This window comes from Saccopteryx leptura, chromosome 6 (genome assembly GCF_036850995.1).
Source record: "Saccopteryx leptura isolate mSacLep1 chromosome 6, mSacLep1_pri_phased_curated, whole genome shotgun sequence".
NCBI lineage: Eukaryota > Metazoa > Chordata > Mammalia > Chiroptera > Emballonuridae > Saccopteryx > Saccopteryx leptura.
The window spans coordinates 189,217,784-189,233,174 of NC_089508.1; the positions used below are offsets into that span (position 1 = coordinate 189,217,784).

General features: G+C 48.8%; 1 protein-coding gene and 1 long non-coding RNA gene across 2 annotated transcripts in view; both read left to right on the top strand.

Annotated features, from left to right (window-relative positions):
- Positions 1-15,391, top strand: part of NEURL1B (neuralized E3 ubiquitin protein ligase 1B) — a 292,908-nt gene that overhangs the window by 132,356 nt on the left and 145,161 nt on the right. The gene's annotated exons all lie outside the window — the stretch shown is intronic.
- On the top strand, positions 11,105-14,764 carry LOC136377583 (uncharacterized). Its single transcript, XR_010746331.1, has 3 exons — positions 11,105-11,273; positions 12,591-12,758; positions 14,699-14,764. It is a non-coding gene; the product is annotated as an uncharacterized lncRNA (long non-coding RNA).

Here is a 15,391-nt window from a genome sequence, read left to right on the forward strand (position 1 = left end):
GTCTCTAGAGCAGTCACATTCATAGAGACAGACAGTAGAGCGGTGGTTGTCCGGGGTTGGGGGCAGAAGAGAACGGGGCGTTATTGTTGAGTTGGTACAAGAGCGTCAGTTGGGGAAGACGAAAAAGAGTTCTGGGGATGAGGATGGTGACGGGTACACAACAAGGCGAACGGACTTCGTGCCGCTGAACTGGACACGTAGACATGCTTAAAACGGTCACTCTTATGTTTATATGTATTTTATCACAGTGACAATAGATCCTCCATAATTTCATCTAATAAAATGTTTTAAGGAGGAAAACTCTCCTGGAAGCCGTCCACATGCCCGTTGGCAGACGAACGGGTAGAGAACCGGGAGGAGGTGTTCTCATACAACGGGCCGCGATAGCGTGTGGAGTGAGCGCTCTCTGCCCGCATGCACAGCGCAGGTGGGCCTTACGGACGTCAGGCATGAGAGGGTAAGTTGCAAAATAAAGCACTCCAGTTATATAAAGTTCAAAAGCATAACACTGTTTGGGGATTTTATGTATATATACAAATATACATGTATATTCTATATATATAAATATACAAATATATGTCTGTATACAAATATATATGTATACATTATATATGCATATCTTATGTATATATATTTAGAAATGCAAGAGGAATGACTCATAGAAAATTCAAGATTATGGCTACCTCTGGGTGGGTTGGGAGGGAAGGGCACATAACAGGTAAGAGGTTCTAAGGCAGTGGTGGTCAACCTGGTCCCTACCACCCACTAGTAGTAGTCAACCTGGTCCCTACCACCCACTAGTAGTAGTCAACCTGGTCCCTACCGCCCACTAGGGGGCGCTCCAGCTTTCATGGTGGGCGGTAGCAGAGCAACCAAAGTATAACTAAAAAGATAGATTTAACTATAGTAAGTTGTTTTATAAAGATTTATTCTGTCAAACTTAGCGAAAATTCGACATAAAGTACTTGGTAAGTAATTATTATTATATGCTTTAACTTGCTGTAACTGCTTTATAAACTTTATAAAGTAAAGTTACTTTCCTACTTTATAAATCACCATGACTGTGGAACCAGTGGGCGGTTAGAAAATTTTACTACTAACAGAGATACAGAAGTGGGCGGTAGGTATAAAAAGGTTGACTACCCCTGTTCTAAGGTATTGGTGGTAGTTTCTTTCCTTTTCTTTTTTAACTTTTTATTTATTGATTTTAGAGAGAGAGAGAGAGAAACATCAATTTGTTGTCCCACTTATTTATGCATTCCTTGGTTGCTTCTTATACACACCCTGAGCAGGGATGGAACCCACAGCCTTGGCGTATCCGGACGATGCGCAGTCTAAGCAACTGAGCTACCTGGCCAGGGCGGTGATGGTCTCTCTTCTTGAGTGCGGTCATGGAAACATTGGTATTCACTTGATAATTCTTAAACTATACATATGTGTTATATACACTTTTTTGGTATATGTGTCAAATAATTTTAAAAACTATAGAAAAGGCCCTGGCTGTTTGGCTCAGTGGTAGAGCGTCGGCCTGGCGTGCAGAAGTCCTGGGTTCGATTCCCGGCCAGGGCACACAGGAGATGCGCCCATCTGCTTCTCCACCCCTCCCCCTCTCCTTCCTCTCTGTCTCTCTCTTCCCCTCCCACAGCGAGGCTCCATTGGAGCAAAGATGGCCTGGGCGCTGGGGTGGCTCTGGTCGCGACAGAGTGACGCCCCGGAGGGGCAGAGCATCGCCCCCTGGTGGGCAGAGCGTCGCCCCCTGGTGGGCGTGCTGGGTGGATCCCGGTCGGGCGCATGCGGGAGTCTGTCTGACTGTCTCTCCCCGTTTCCAGCTTCAGAAAAATACAAAAAAAAACCAAAAAAAAAAACCCCAAAACTATAGAAAAGCCTGACCAGGCGGTGGCGCAGTGGATAGAGCGTCAGACTGGGATACGGAGGACCCAGGTTCGAGACCCCGAAGTCGCCAGCTTGAGCGTGGGCTCATCTGGCTTGAGCAAAAAGCTCACCAGCTTGGACCCAAGGTCGCTGGCTTGAACAAGGGGTTACTAGGTCTGCTGAAGGCCCGTGGTCAAGGCACATAGGAGAAAGCAATCAATGAACAACTAAGATGTCACAATGAAAAACTGATGATTGATGCTTCTCATCTCTCTCCGTTCCTGTCTGTCTGTCCCTGTCTATCCTTCTCTCTGACTCTCTGTCCCTGTAAAAAAAATTAAAAAAAAAACTATAGAAAAAAGGCTGAAAGAACTCTAAATGAGATGGGGCTCTTTCACTTTCTATATTTCTGTTTTTAAAATATCCTTTTGGACTTTTATAGTAAAAGAAGCATTGCATTATATTAAGATAAAAAGAGAAAGAAATGAGGAGAGCTTTTCCCCCAGATTTGTTCGGAGAAAAGGGAAATGAGAAGAAAGGGGTGAAAGCACTGGGCTTCCCCTGATTCCAGTAACAACAGAAGACAATGCTGGGATTTTGAGGCAAAATGCTAACGAAGAGCTAACGGGTGTTAGCTGTTGTCTTGAGGAGGGGAACAGTTCCTCCAAACAGTGAGGTCTGGAGTCCCTCTTCTCAGGAAATCCCTGCCAGTTTCAGGAGTGGGCAGATGGTGGGATACCCTTTGGAGACCAGGGGTGTCACCAAGGCGATGAAGCCACGGGGTTCCACCAGCCCCTGGTGGGATTGATTTCAGATGAAAACCTTGGCACGTGTCCCCTTTTGTCAGCCTTGAAGACCAGATGAAAGAGAAGAAAAAGAGGAACATCATGGAGCTCAGAGAAATAGCTGAGCGAGAAGATGGTTGGAGTGATTGTGACCCAACAGTCGCCATCCATTTGAATAGTGTGATTGCTATTTGAGTAAATTCAAATAGCGATCTTGGAGAGGTCTTGGGTTTCTCTTCGTAGGACTATCATGTTGTTTACCTGGTCTTCAGTCAAAATGAGCTCAATGTTCACCCTCCTGAAGAAGCATTCATTGTACGTACTTTACAAACATGTAGGCAGCACCCACCCGGTGCATGCAGGGTTTGTTTGGGGCTGGAGACAACGCAAAAAAGAGAACATCCTCACTTCAAGGAGCTCCCCCTTGCGAGCAGGAGCAGATATAATGGCAGTTAGAATGGGATGAGGAACTCAGCTGCTTGGCTCAGCGGTAGAGCGTCAGCCCAGTATGTGGAAGTCCCCGGTTTGATTCCTGGTCAGTGCACACAGGAGAAGCGCCCATCTGCTTCTCCACCCCTCACCCTCCTCTCTCTCTCTCTCTCTCTCTCTCTCTCTTCCCCTCCCATAGCCATGGCTCAATTGGTTCTAGCAAAGTTGGCCCCAGGTGCTGAGAATGGTTCCCTGGCCTCACCTCAGGTGCTAAAATAGCTTGGTTGCTGAGCCATGGGGCAATGGCCACAGATGGGCAGAGCATTGCCCCCTAGGGGGCTTGCCAGTGGACCCTGGTTGGGGTGCATGCGAGAGTCTGTCTCTCTGCCTCCTCACCTCTCACTTAATTAAAAAAGTAAAAATAAAAAGAATGGAATGAGGAATGCTTTGGTAAGAATAAGTACAAGACATTGTGGGCCACAGACAGGAGACATATAATTCAGCCTGAGAGTGACAGGGAGGACCACCAATGAGAGTGACAGGGAGGACCACCAATGAGAGTGACAGGGAGGACCACCAAGACGGGGTGACCCACATATCAAGTCCTAAAGGATGAGTTGCAGTAAACTAGGCAAAGAGTAAGGATGAGGAGCTGTCTTCCAGGCAGGGAGGATTGTGTGGACGAGAAGGAAAGACATGGAGGGGGAAAACTGGGGCAGGAAGGCAGCCATCGTAGTTTGTTTATTTTTCTGGAGTGTGATGTGATTTATCATGAGAAATATAGTATTTGGTCTTCCTCCCATTTCTAGCACAGAGCGTCTAAAACCCTTGGAATTTCCTAAGTGATGAGGGCACTATCTTTAACAACACCTGCGTTTCTGTTAATGAGATGACTTTTAGAAAGCCCCTAGGGATGGGAGCCAGTTGCCAGGGGAACCAATTAGGAGGTGAGAGGGTTGGAACTTGGCCCCACCCCTACCTTTAGGGAGTGAAAATGAGGCTGGAGATTGCCTTCAATAGATCACCAATGGCCAATGATTTAATCAGTCAGGCCTATGTGATGAAGCCTCCATAAAAACCCAAAAGGACAGGGTTTGGAGAGCTTCCGGGTTGGTGAACGCATGACGATGCGGGACAGCAGCTGCCCAGAGAGGGCGCGGAAGCTCCACACCCTTTCCCCGTACCTGTCCAATGTCCTTCTTCACCTGGTTCTTCTTCCTTTATAATCTCTTTCATAACAAACTGATAAACACAAGGAAATGTGTCTCCCAGTCCTGTGAGCCACTCTAGCAAATGAACTGAACCCAAGGAGAGGATTCCGGGAATTTCCCATTTAGAGCTGGTCACTCAGGAGCACAGGTGACAACCTGGACTGGAGAATGGTGTCGGACACGGAGGCCAGGGGTTAGTGTGGTAGCCCCTGAGCCCTAACCTGTGGAAGCTGACTCTGTCTGGGGAGAGAGTGTCAGAATTGAGTTAATTGCTTGGAAGTATTGGAAAACACAAACTGAATGGGGCTTTGACCCTGAGGCAGGGTCTGGCCAAGGGAAACTGGATAAGTTACAAGGAACCCTGATTAGAAGATCTTTTGTTACTGGGTAGAGGGACTTAGACCCGGTCCCTTAGGTACTGGGAGCCGAGGAGGTATTTTAACAAGGAAGGGAGGTGGCCAACTTGTTTTTTGCATTATGATCAACCTGCCATTTAAATAGCACAGTTGATGATATCATGAGCCAAAGGAAATTTAGGGCACAAGCCACAGGCAGATTAGGTAAAGGGCGGGTACAGTTCCAGCTTGGAGAGAGAAATCCACAGAGTCCTGCTCTGCTACTTACCAGCTGTGGCAAGGCACTGACGTCACTTATGTGCTCTGGGCCTCCGTTTGCTCATCGGCAGTGGGGCCGCGGGGTGTGTCCGACCAACGGAACACCATTCCTAACCCTTGTGCAGGTCTGAACTCGCCTAAAGGAGATCTCCCAGATATATTATTCATCCAAAACTAAGTGGCAGAATAATATATATGATACTATATTCACCTTAAAAGACAAATATAAACAGAACACATATGTGTGAAAAATGTGGAGAGAAAAAGTTGGAAAGCCTGACCAGGCGGTGGCTCAGTGGATAGAGCGTCAGATTGGGATGCGGAGGACCTGGGTTCGAGACCCCGAGGTCGCCAGCTTGAGTGAGGGCTTATCGGGTTTGAGCAATGCTCACCAGCTTGAGTCCAAGGTCACTGGCTTGAGCAAGGGGTCACTCGGTCTGCTGTAGCCCCCCTGTCAAGGCACATGTAAAGCCAGTAGCCAGGGCTACCATTACAGCAGCCTGGCCCATGCAGGTGCGCATTGGATTCGGACAGTCGGTAAAGAAACAACAGAGCCAAAAACTGGTGGGCCATAGTCTTTAATTCTAGCTTGTACACGGTGGGCAAGCAAAAAACACACACTGGGCTCCAAAACCCACTCACATTCAGTGCTCACAAAGCTACTGACTTATCTGAGTGTCCTAGAATCAAAGGTTTCTAGCTCACCAGACTTATTCACCTCTGTTCCCCATCTCCTTCCTTCTCCCTGCACGAACTCTGCCCAAACTGGCCTCTCACTCACTCCGCCATCTTGGCTGCTTCTCCTGGCCTCCTCCACATAGCTGTTCTCTGCTCTCCTCTCTGCTCTCTCCTCTAATACTAATCTCAGGAACCAAGAGAGCAAGTTCCTGTTCTGCCCCCATTTTATAGTGTAGAAATCCAAACCTTTAATCCAATATACAAAATAGGGAAGTCTCTAATACAAAGTCACCCATCAGAGACATGATGGGATTGTACCACCCCACATCAAAAAATGGTGGGAAAGGCTTAATCCCAAAACCAAGGCTACAAGGATTCTGCCTGCCCACAGCCCGCCCCCAACACATTAATATCACCTGGGCGATGACCTCCACATGGGCAGCTCCATCTTTAACAAAGTGAGCATAATATATTTTATCTGCCCAACAGCACATATGAGAAAGCAATCAATGGACAACTAAGGAACCACAATGAAGAATTGATGTTTCTCATCTCTCCCTTCCTGTCTGTCTGTATCTGTCCCTCTCTCTGACTCTCTGTCTCTGCCACAAAAAAAAAAAAAAAAAAAAAAAAAAAAGTTGGAAGGGTGCACACCCATGTGAAAATGGGGGTGACGCCTGGAGAAGAGGAGGCATACTGAGACTGGCACTGGAGCTCAGAGGGGGGTGTAAAGCCAGGAGGCACGGCCAGGGCCACCATCATAGCAGCCTGGCCCATGCAGGTTCGCATTGGATTCGGACAGTCGGTAAAGAAACAAAGGAGCCAAAAGTAGATGGGCTGTCATCTTTAATTCTAGCTTGCACCCGGCGGGCAAGTAAAAAATACACACTGGGCTCCAAAACCCAATCACATTCAGTGCTCACAAAGCCACTGACTTATCCGAGTTTCCTAGAATCAAAGGTTTCTAGCTCACCAGACTTATTCACCTCTGTTCCCCATTTCCTTCCTTATCCCAAATACAAACTCTACACAAACTGGCATCTCACTCAGCACTCCACCATCTTGGGGGCTTCTCCTGGCCTCCTCCACATGGCCTTTCTCTGCTCTCCTCTGCTCTCTCTTCTAATCATCCCAGGAACCAAGAGAAACAAACTCCCGCTCCCTTCCCATTTTATAGTGTAGAAATCCAAACCCTTAATCCAATACACATAATAGGGAAGTCTCTAATACAAAGTCACTTCTCTGAGGCATGATAGGATTGTACCACCTTACACCAAAAAGGGTGGGACAGGCTTAATCCCAAAACAAAGCCTCAGGCTACAACAATTCTCAACACACATTAATATCACCTGGGCAACGGCCTCTTTAACAAAGTGAGCATAATACATTTTATCTGCCCAACAGGGGGTTAGGCTAATCTGTAAAGTTCTCATGTTTTACACAGAAAATATATTCCTAGACTACCTGTGTATTTAAAAATTACTTTTCTTTTCTTTTTCCAAGTGAGAGGAGGGGAGAGAGAAAGACTCCCATATGCACCCTGACCAGGATCCACCAGGTAACCTCTGTCTGGGGCTAATGCTCTGCCCATCTGGGGCCATGCCTGCAACAAGCTATTTTTAGTGCCTGAGACAGAGGCTTCATGGAGCCATCCTCAGCGCCTGTGGCTGACGTGCTTCAATCAATCAATGGCTGTGGGAGGGGGAGAGAGAGAGAGAGAGAGAGAGAGAGAAAGGGAAGGGGGAGGGGTGGTTGCTTCTCCCGTGTGCCCTGACCTGGAATCGAACCCAGGACTTTCACATGCCAGGCCGATGCTCTACCACTGAGCCAATCAGCCAGGACCTAAAAATTACTTTTATTTATTTTATTATTTTTTTTTAAACTAGTTTGTTTTTTTTAAAGATTTTTTAAAATTCATTTTTAGAGAGAAAGGAGAGAGTGAGAGAGAGAGAGAGAAGGGGGGAGGAGCAGGAAACATCAACTCCCATATGTGCCTTGACCGGGCAAGCCCAGGGTTTTGAACCAACGACTTCAGCATTCCAGGTCGACGCTTTATCCACTGCGCCTCCACAGGTCAGGCTAAAAATTACTTTTAAAGTAACCTAACAAAAGCCCTTGACAGGTGTTCAGGGCTCTCACCCTTTCGCTTGCTAACACAGTGAGATTTGAGGGCTCTCCGGGCCCATTTTATCATCCATCCCCATTCCAAGGCCAGAATTATTTCCGGCCCATTGTAGTCACTCAATAAATATTTGTAGAAGAACTCCTTTGACAGGGTTAATGGGTCTCTCAGATGTGGGTGAAAGGTCTCTGTGGGACCCCTGACCCCAAGGTCTCCCCTCTGGCTTTCTGGCAGACCCTCAACAACTGGGTAGTGCCCACTCTCCCTCCTCTCTTCTGGCCTCAGGGCCCCTGGTTGGACATGCAGAGACAGCCTGCCTCCGCTGCCTTCCCGAAGAGAGGCTGGCGTGCCCCCCCCCCCCGCACCCCCCTTCAGCCCACCCCAGGGGGGTCGCCTTTGCTGGAGGTGGGGAGACAAGAGAGACTTCACTCTCCGCTGTGGACCCTTTTCACAGTCTAAATGTTTTTGTTGTTTTTTTTACACAGACAGAGAGAGAGTCAGAGAGAGGGATAGACAGGGACAGACAGGAACAGAGATGAGAAGCATCAGTCATCAGTTTTTCGTTGCCACACCTTAGTTGTTCATTGATTGCTTTCTCATATGTGCCTTGACCGTGGGGCTACAGCAGACCGAGTAACCCCTTGCTCGAGCCAGCGACCTTGGGTTGGGTCCATGCTGGTGAGCTTTTTGCTCAAACCAGATGAGCCCTCGCTCAAGCTGGTGACCTTGGGGTCTCGAACCTGGGTCCTTCCACATCCCAGTCCGACGCTCTATCCACTGCCCCACCTCCTGGTCAGGCAAAATATGTTTTTTAATATTACATTTTAAACTGAGCAATTGCTGTTACTTTCATTGAATAATTAGGTCATGAAAACAAAGTTTCACAAAAGCTAATCCTGTTTTAATAACTCTGACTTAGTCTTGATTAGAGCTCTTGCTAAAAAGCTGGTTTGGGGGTGGGGGCAGGGCAGAAAGGCCTTGGTCTTGTGGTGACTAAACACGAAGGACGAGTGGGGTGCCTCTCCTGGAACAGAGGGTCCAGCTGATGTCTGTGTCCGTGACACCTGAACACTTCCCGGGCCTCCGTGAGCGTCTGCTGAGCTTAAGTCCAGTAGGAAGCCCTGTGTGGGCTCTGCTAAAAATGTAGTTGTTTTGTAAATAAGTGGGGGGGGGGGGTGTTGAAAATGGAGCGGAATGAACTCACACAGCGAGGACAGGCTGTTCTGACAGGCCCCACTTCACCAATACCGCTCGTAGACCAGAGGGCGTGAGATGTGAGATCCAGATCCGGCTAGAGCCGGATCCAAAGCTGTGGCGGAGGGACCCAACAGGACCACAGAATCAACACTTATCCCATCAGCTGACCCGTGGAGGGGACAAGGTCTTCACTTTGCAGAGGAGGAACCTGAGGGTACAGTGGGGACTGGGACCCCCCCAGGGTGATGCAGACGGGGCTCCACTGAGCGTGGTTTAGGATCCTGATCTCGGACCCCAGAGTTCTCTCTTATACCCTTGGGCTCACCTCTCGCGCAGTCCTTGGGGTTACCGTGAGCCGGGTTTTCACTTGGCCTCGCTCCATCCGCAGGCACCTAGGGACATGTGGATCAAGCCAGGGATGCCTGGAACGTTGTTACTGGGTTTATCTGTATTTGTCACTATCTATGGGGTGCTAAGCACTTGTGTGTGAAGGGAGTTGCTGTCCCGTTCACTGGTATGTCATCAACGTGCAGATGAATGAATGAATAAATGAGTAAGTGGCTGAATGACCTCTAACCCCTGCAGGTGACCAATTTGCAGAGGAAGAGTGACATGGGGACCCCACCCAGACTCGCCCAGGTCTCCCTTGTCTGTTTCCTCCTCAGAGTCAAGGTGGGTTGGACACCCAGCCAGTCACGGCCCATTCTGTCATCAGCCAGGAGGACAGACCCACCTGTCCCTGGATCTTAGTGCTGCCAACACACGCGGCGACACCCATGCACCATGACACACACTCACCCTGAAGCCGCAGGGACACCTGCCCAAGCTCCGCAAGCTCCTCCCTAGGTCCAGCCGAGGAGCAGGAATGGAGGGCGGAGCCTGTGCGGAAGGGGCTGGTGCAGAGCCAGCTCAGGCGGAACCCGCGCAGGCCCTACCCAAGCTCGAGCCACACCACAGACAACGGACCGAGGGACACCGGGGTCCTGGTGGGCTACAGCCTGGAAAGAGATGAAACAGCGCAGCTGACTGCTGGGGGGCAAGAATTAGTGCTGTCTGGTGAGCTTCACCACTCTTAGAAAGTACAGATAAAATGCCACACCCTAAGCAGAGCAGAGGTCCCCACTCAGACAAAGACCCCCTTCCTGTATAGACCAAATGCTGCTCCCTTTGCATTCATCTTCCCTGGCGTTCTCCCCAGAGTAGGAGGGTGTGGACAAATCGCCATTTTATTGAGCATATACTCTATGTCCATGCTAAGCTCTGGACCTACATTATGTCATTTAATATGATATAAGCATTACTAATCCCAGTCTAACAATGAGCAAATCAAGGCACAGAGTGGTTCAGTGACTTGCCCGGGGTCACACAGCCAGGAGAATGGAGGAGTCAGGATTAAAGCCTATCTTCACATATTCATTGACCCAGAAGCTCTCCAAACCCGGTCCTTTTGAGTTTCTATGGCTTGTAAGTTTAGGATCATTTCTTATGCAGCAATCGATAACTGAGGCATCCAGCCTGCCTTTCTCCCCCCGACTAATACCTACTTGTTCTTCAGGTCTCAGATCATACTCTTCTTCCTCCAGGAAGCATCTCCTGACTCCCTGTAGAAGATATCTGATGATTTAGCCTCCCAACATCCTCTCCATCTTTGGCAATGTTACTTTATCTCTCTCTTTTTTTTTTTTAGGAAACCACCCTCTTCCATCTAAATCCTGCTGTGTGTGTAGAATGAGGCTATTCCCCTCCAGGCTCAGGGACTGGCGGTCAGTGGAGGCCTGGCCAATCAGCAGGTTCCATTCTCCTGGAGGCTACTTTCAGGGCCGTGACCTAGGCCAGCCCCCTAAGGGTCAGCCAGAAACCTTTGCTGGAGGTATTAGGAGATAGGTCATCTTGATCTGCTGGGATTGCTGAGCAAGAAAGCATCAGCCTGGGGCTACAGGCAGGCATTTTGCCCGCACAGAGGGAGAGCCTGCCCGGAGATAGGGCCAGAAGAAGACCAGCCTAGGAACAGGAGAGAGACTCCAACGCAGCTGCCAAGTGCCTGGATTCAGCTGTGCCCGAAGCCTTTCTTTTCTTTCTTTCTTTCTTTTGCCTGTGTTAATTTGAGGTAATTTCTATCCCCTTCAACTGAAGGAGATCAGACCTATTTATCCCATGGGTAGAATTAAGGACCCCTTTCTGACCTCCCAGAACCTCTGGTGCTGCCCCCACCACTGCGTGTCCCACACGGAACTGCACGGGCACAAGGAGCTGGTGCCCTGACCCTGGCACCGCACTGTTTGCTGACCCCCTTCCTGCTTCTTGCGAACAGGGACATGTCGCGTCCATCTCTCCAACTGGAGGATCTGTCATAAGGAGGTGTTTGGTGAGTAACTTGAATGAATGCATAGATGAATGTTTTCTGGTTGGTCATGAGACTTTTAGTAGAACAAGAAAGGAGACTTGTTTGGTCAGAGGCCTACCTTCTGTGAGGCTCAAGTTACTCTTGACCGCCCCGAGCTGACAAAGAATTATTATTTCTTAATCTCTCTTCATCCAGACCAGAGCGGAACCAGCCACACCCATGGAGCACACACCAGTCTCCTATTACAGAAAAGCAAATCTGACCCAGCCATTCCCTTCTTAAAACAACTTTCGGTGACGTGTTTGCAGGAGTGGGGGAAGGGGAGTGAGCATTTGGATCCTAGGAACATTCTACACTCTAGAACACGGGTAGTCAACCTTTTTATACCTACCGTCCACTTCTGTATCTCTGTTAGTAGTAAAATTTTCTAACCGCCCACCAGTTCCACAGTCATGGTGATTTATAAAGTAGGAAAGTAACTTTACTTTATAAAATTTATAAAGCAGAGTTACAGCAAGTTAAAGCGTATAAAAATAATTACTTACCAAGTACTTTATGTCGGATTTTCGCTAAGTTTGGCAGAATAAATCTTTATAAAACAACTTACTATAGTTAAATCTATCTTTTTATTTATACTTTGGTTGCTCCGCTACCGCCCACCATGAAAGCTGGAACACCCACTAGTGGGCACTAGGGACCAGGTTGACTACCACTGCTCTAGAACAATGGTCCCCAACCTTTTTTGGGCCACGGACCAGTTTAATGTCAGAAAATATTTTCACAAACCAGCATTTAGGGTGGGACGGATAAATGTATCACGTGACCGAGACAAGCGTCAAGCGTGAGTCTTAGACGGATGTAACAGAGGGAATCTGGTCATTTTTAAAAAATAAAACATCGTTCAGACTTAAATATAAATAAAACAGAAATAATGTAAGTTATTTATTCTTTCCCTGCAGACCGGTACCAAATGGCCCACGGACCGGTACCGGTCCGCGGCCCGGGGGTTGGGAACCACTGGGCTAGAACGTTCCATTGTTTATTGATTGAGTCATTCAGCAAGCATTTCATGAGCACCTACTATGTGTGGGGCACCACACGTGTTATTTCATCTTGACAGCAAGCTTTCAAGGACCAGGTATTTGGTTCTGTTGCTGTGTAACAAATTACCGGGAACTTAAGGGCTTCAAACATTTGTCATCTCACAGGATCCAGATGTAGCTCAGCAGGACGCCTCTGGGTCAAGGGCCCTCACGAGGCTGCAGGGCTGCAGTCCTCTCGAGGCTGAACTGGGTCTGACAGATCCATCTCTAAGTTCATTCAAATGGTTGTTGTCAGGCCTGGGAAGGTTCACCTGCAAGCTCACTCCCATGGACCTCTCCAGAGGGCTGCCGGACAACATGGCAGCTGGCTTGGCCAGGGCGATTGGCCTGAGACAGCGAGAGCGTCCAAGACAGAAGCCACGATCTTTTCAGAACGTCATCTTCTGTCATTACAAGTGAGACGGTAAGTTCGGCCTATGCTCTAAGAAAGGGGACTCTACAAGGGTCTGAATACCCGGAAGTGGACTAATTGGGGTGGTGACTTTCGAGGCTACCTGCCATAGGTGAGGTATGATTACCCTTTGTTTCATACTGAGACAGACAGCTAGTTAAGCCATGTGTCTGGGTCACCCAGCTAGGGCGTTCTCCCTGAAATGGTTTTCCGTTTCACTAGACCAGCTAGGGGATGGAGGCTGTGTAAATTACCTACTGCTGTGTAACAACTGGTCACCCACCGTTTAGTGGCTTAAAATCAATACTTATTATCTTATGTCACTGCTAAGGGGCAGGAATTCAGGGGCAGCTTAGCCGGGGCAGTTCTTGGCCACGTGGACCCCTCTCTAATGGGGCCTGAGTATCTTTGTGACACAGACGCTGGCTCCCTCCAGAACAGGTGAGCCAGGAGAGTTTAAGCAGGAAGCCTCAATATCCTTTCTGACTTGACCTCAGGAGTCCTACACTGTCATTTCTGCCATGTCCTCTGGGTTTCCCAGGTCAGCCCTACTCATTGTGGGAGGTGATTACACGAGAATGGGAATATCAGGAGGCTGGCTGGCACAGGGTGCCACAAGATTAAAAATCCTAAAACTCAGCTGCTGTGAAGTCATTCCCTGGTCAAAGAGATCCAGAGCTTTCCCACTCATTCCTTAGCTCCATCTCCCCCCGTCGTTTGGGCGGATGGGCCATCGGGACTGGTGGTCTGGTTATGTACAGACCTCCACAGTCCCCACAGAGACCCTCACTGATGTGCCCCACTCCCCAGCCCCTGTTCTGTGGACGACCCGCCTCACCGGGAGGCCTCCCTGCAGCCCTCCACACATTGTTACTACACCCCCTCCACAGACAGGCTCTGCTTGGATGCTGGAATATGGCAGTGAGCGAACAGACATCCATCCTCCCTGGATAGCTGCCAGTCAAGACGGGGAGGCAGACATCAGCCAGTTACAATCATCTAATCACAAACTGCGACAAGTTCTTCCAAGGTGTGTACTACAGGGTGCCCCGGGAGTATCTAATGGTGCAGCTGGCCTATGCAGCATACAGTATTTGAGCTGAGGCTGGGCAGGTGTTCTAGCACCTGGTTCAGGTCCAAGTGTCTGAAAATCCAAAATAACAGTAGCTTAAACAAGGTAAGTGTTTATTTCTCTCTTGCTTAGATGTCTGGGTAGGTGTTTGAGGACAGGTACTGTGCCACTCAGTGACAGGGACTTAGTCTCCTCTATCTGGTTGCTCTGTACTGCATGGCCTTCACGGCACGGTCCAGGATGGTGGCATCCATGTTCTGGGCATCCCGATGGAGAAAGGGACACAAGGGGTAATATACATTAACTATCCTAGGAGCTGCCACAAGCCACTTCCCCTTACCTATCAGTGGCCAGATCTTAGTCACACGGCCACACCTAGCTGTAAGAGAAGCTGTGAATTACCCCGCCAAAAATGGGGAGTTCCATCACATACAAAAATAACAGCTAGAGTCAACCCTATCTTTCATTATCACTGTGCCAGGCACGCACCTAAACTCTTGTCATACGTCAACACACATCCTCACACCAGATCTATGATGAAGGTACTAGTATTGCCCCCATTTCCCAGATGAAAAGACTGAGTAAAATAAGTTGGCAGAGGTAAAATAAGTTAGTTAGTGGACAAGCTGGACCGTGAGCCCATGCAGAGTTTGGCTCCAGTATGGGCTCTGTTCACAGTTCACGGTTATGAAGAAAGGAAGAGTGGTTATATGTGCCTTCTCTGCCCATACAGCAGGTGGAAGAACAGAGAGGGGAATGGAATCTAGGCAGAAGGAACAGGAAATGCAAAAGCTCACCCCCCTTCTCACAGTGCCTCTCAAGCTTAAATGTGCCAGTGAATCTCTTGGAGATTATGGGACTTGCACACTTGATTCAGTAGGTCTGGCTGGGCCTGAGAATCTGCCCCCTGATGCCCCAACAGCTGTCCTGCACACCACCAGCTAACACACCACCAGCTAACACACCACCAGCTAACACACCACCAGCTGACTGGGGACCACATTCTGAGGAGGGAGACTTGTGGTCAAATGCCCACCCCTGCATGACTCCCTCCTGCGCACAGCCAATAAACGCTCCTTTGGGCCCAGTGATGGCTCAAGGCCCCTTTACACTTCCTGCTGCCCTCAGATTTCTAGTTTTGGCTAAGATTTCTTTCTCTTTCCTAAGAGGACCGGGCCCTTTTTGAATGAATGAATGAACGAATGAATGAATGAATGAAAAGAGAATGCCAGAGGTCAGAGGGAAGGAAAGGCAACTGATCAGGCTAAGTATATTCTCCAGGGGGAAGAATTTAGTTCATGGTCCCACCCTGTACCAGGCCCCTTGCTGAAACTGTGCATTCTGAATCCTCCCAGAGGAACAGATACCACTATTTCCCTCTATTTATAGACAAAGAAACCACCTGCAGGCCCTGCTTTTAGAGCTTAAGCCTCCGCCTTCCTCCCCTGGGATTTTTCAAGCCCTGTGTCACCATGACCTTGGTGGTGGGGCGGACGACAGAACTGGGAAAGTTCAGAGTTTCCTCCACATGGTTCTTGCATTACTTGAACTATCATCTCCTCTAGTCCAGGAA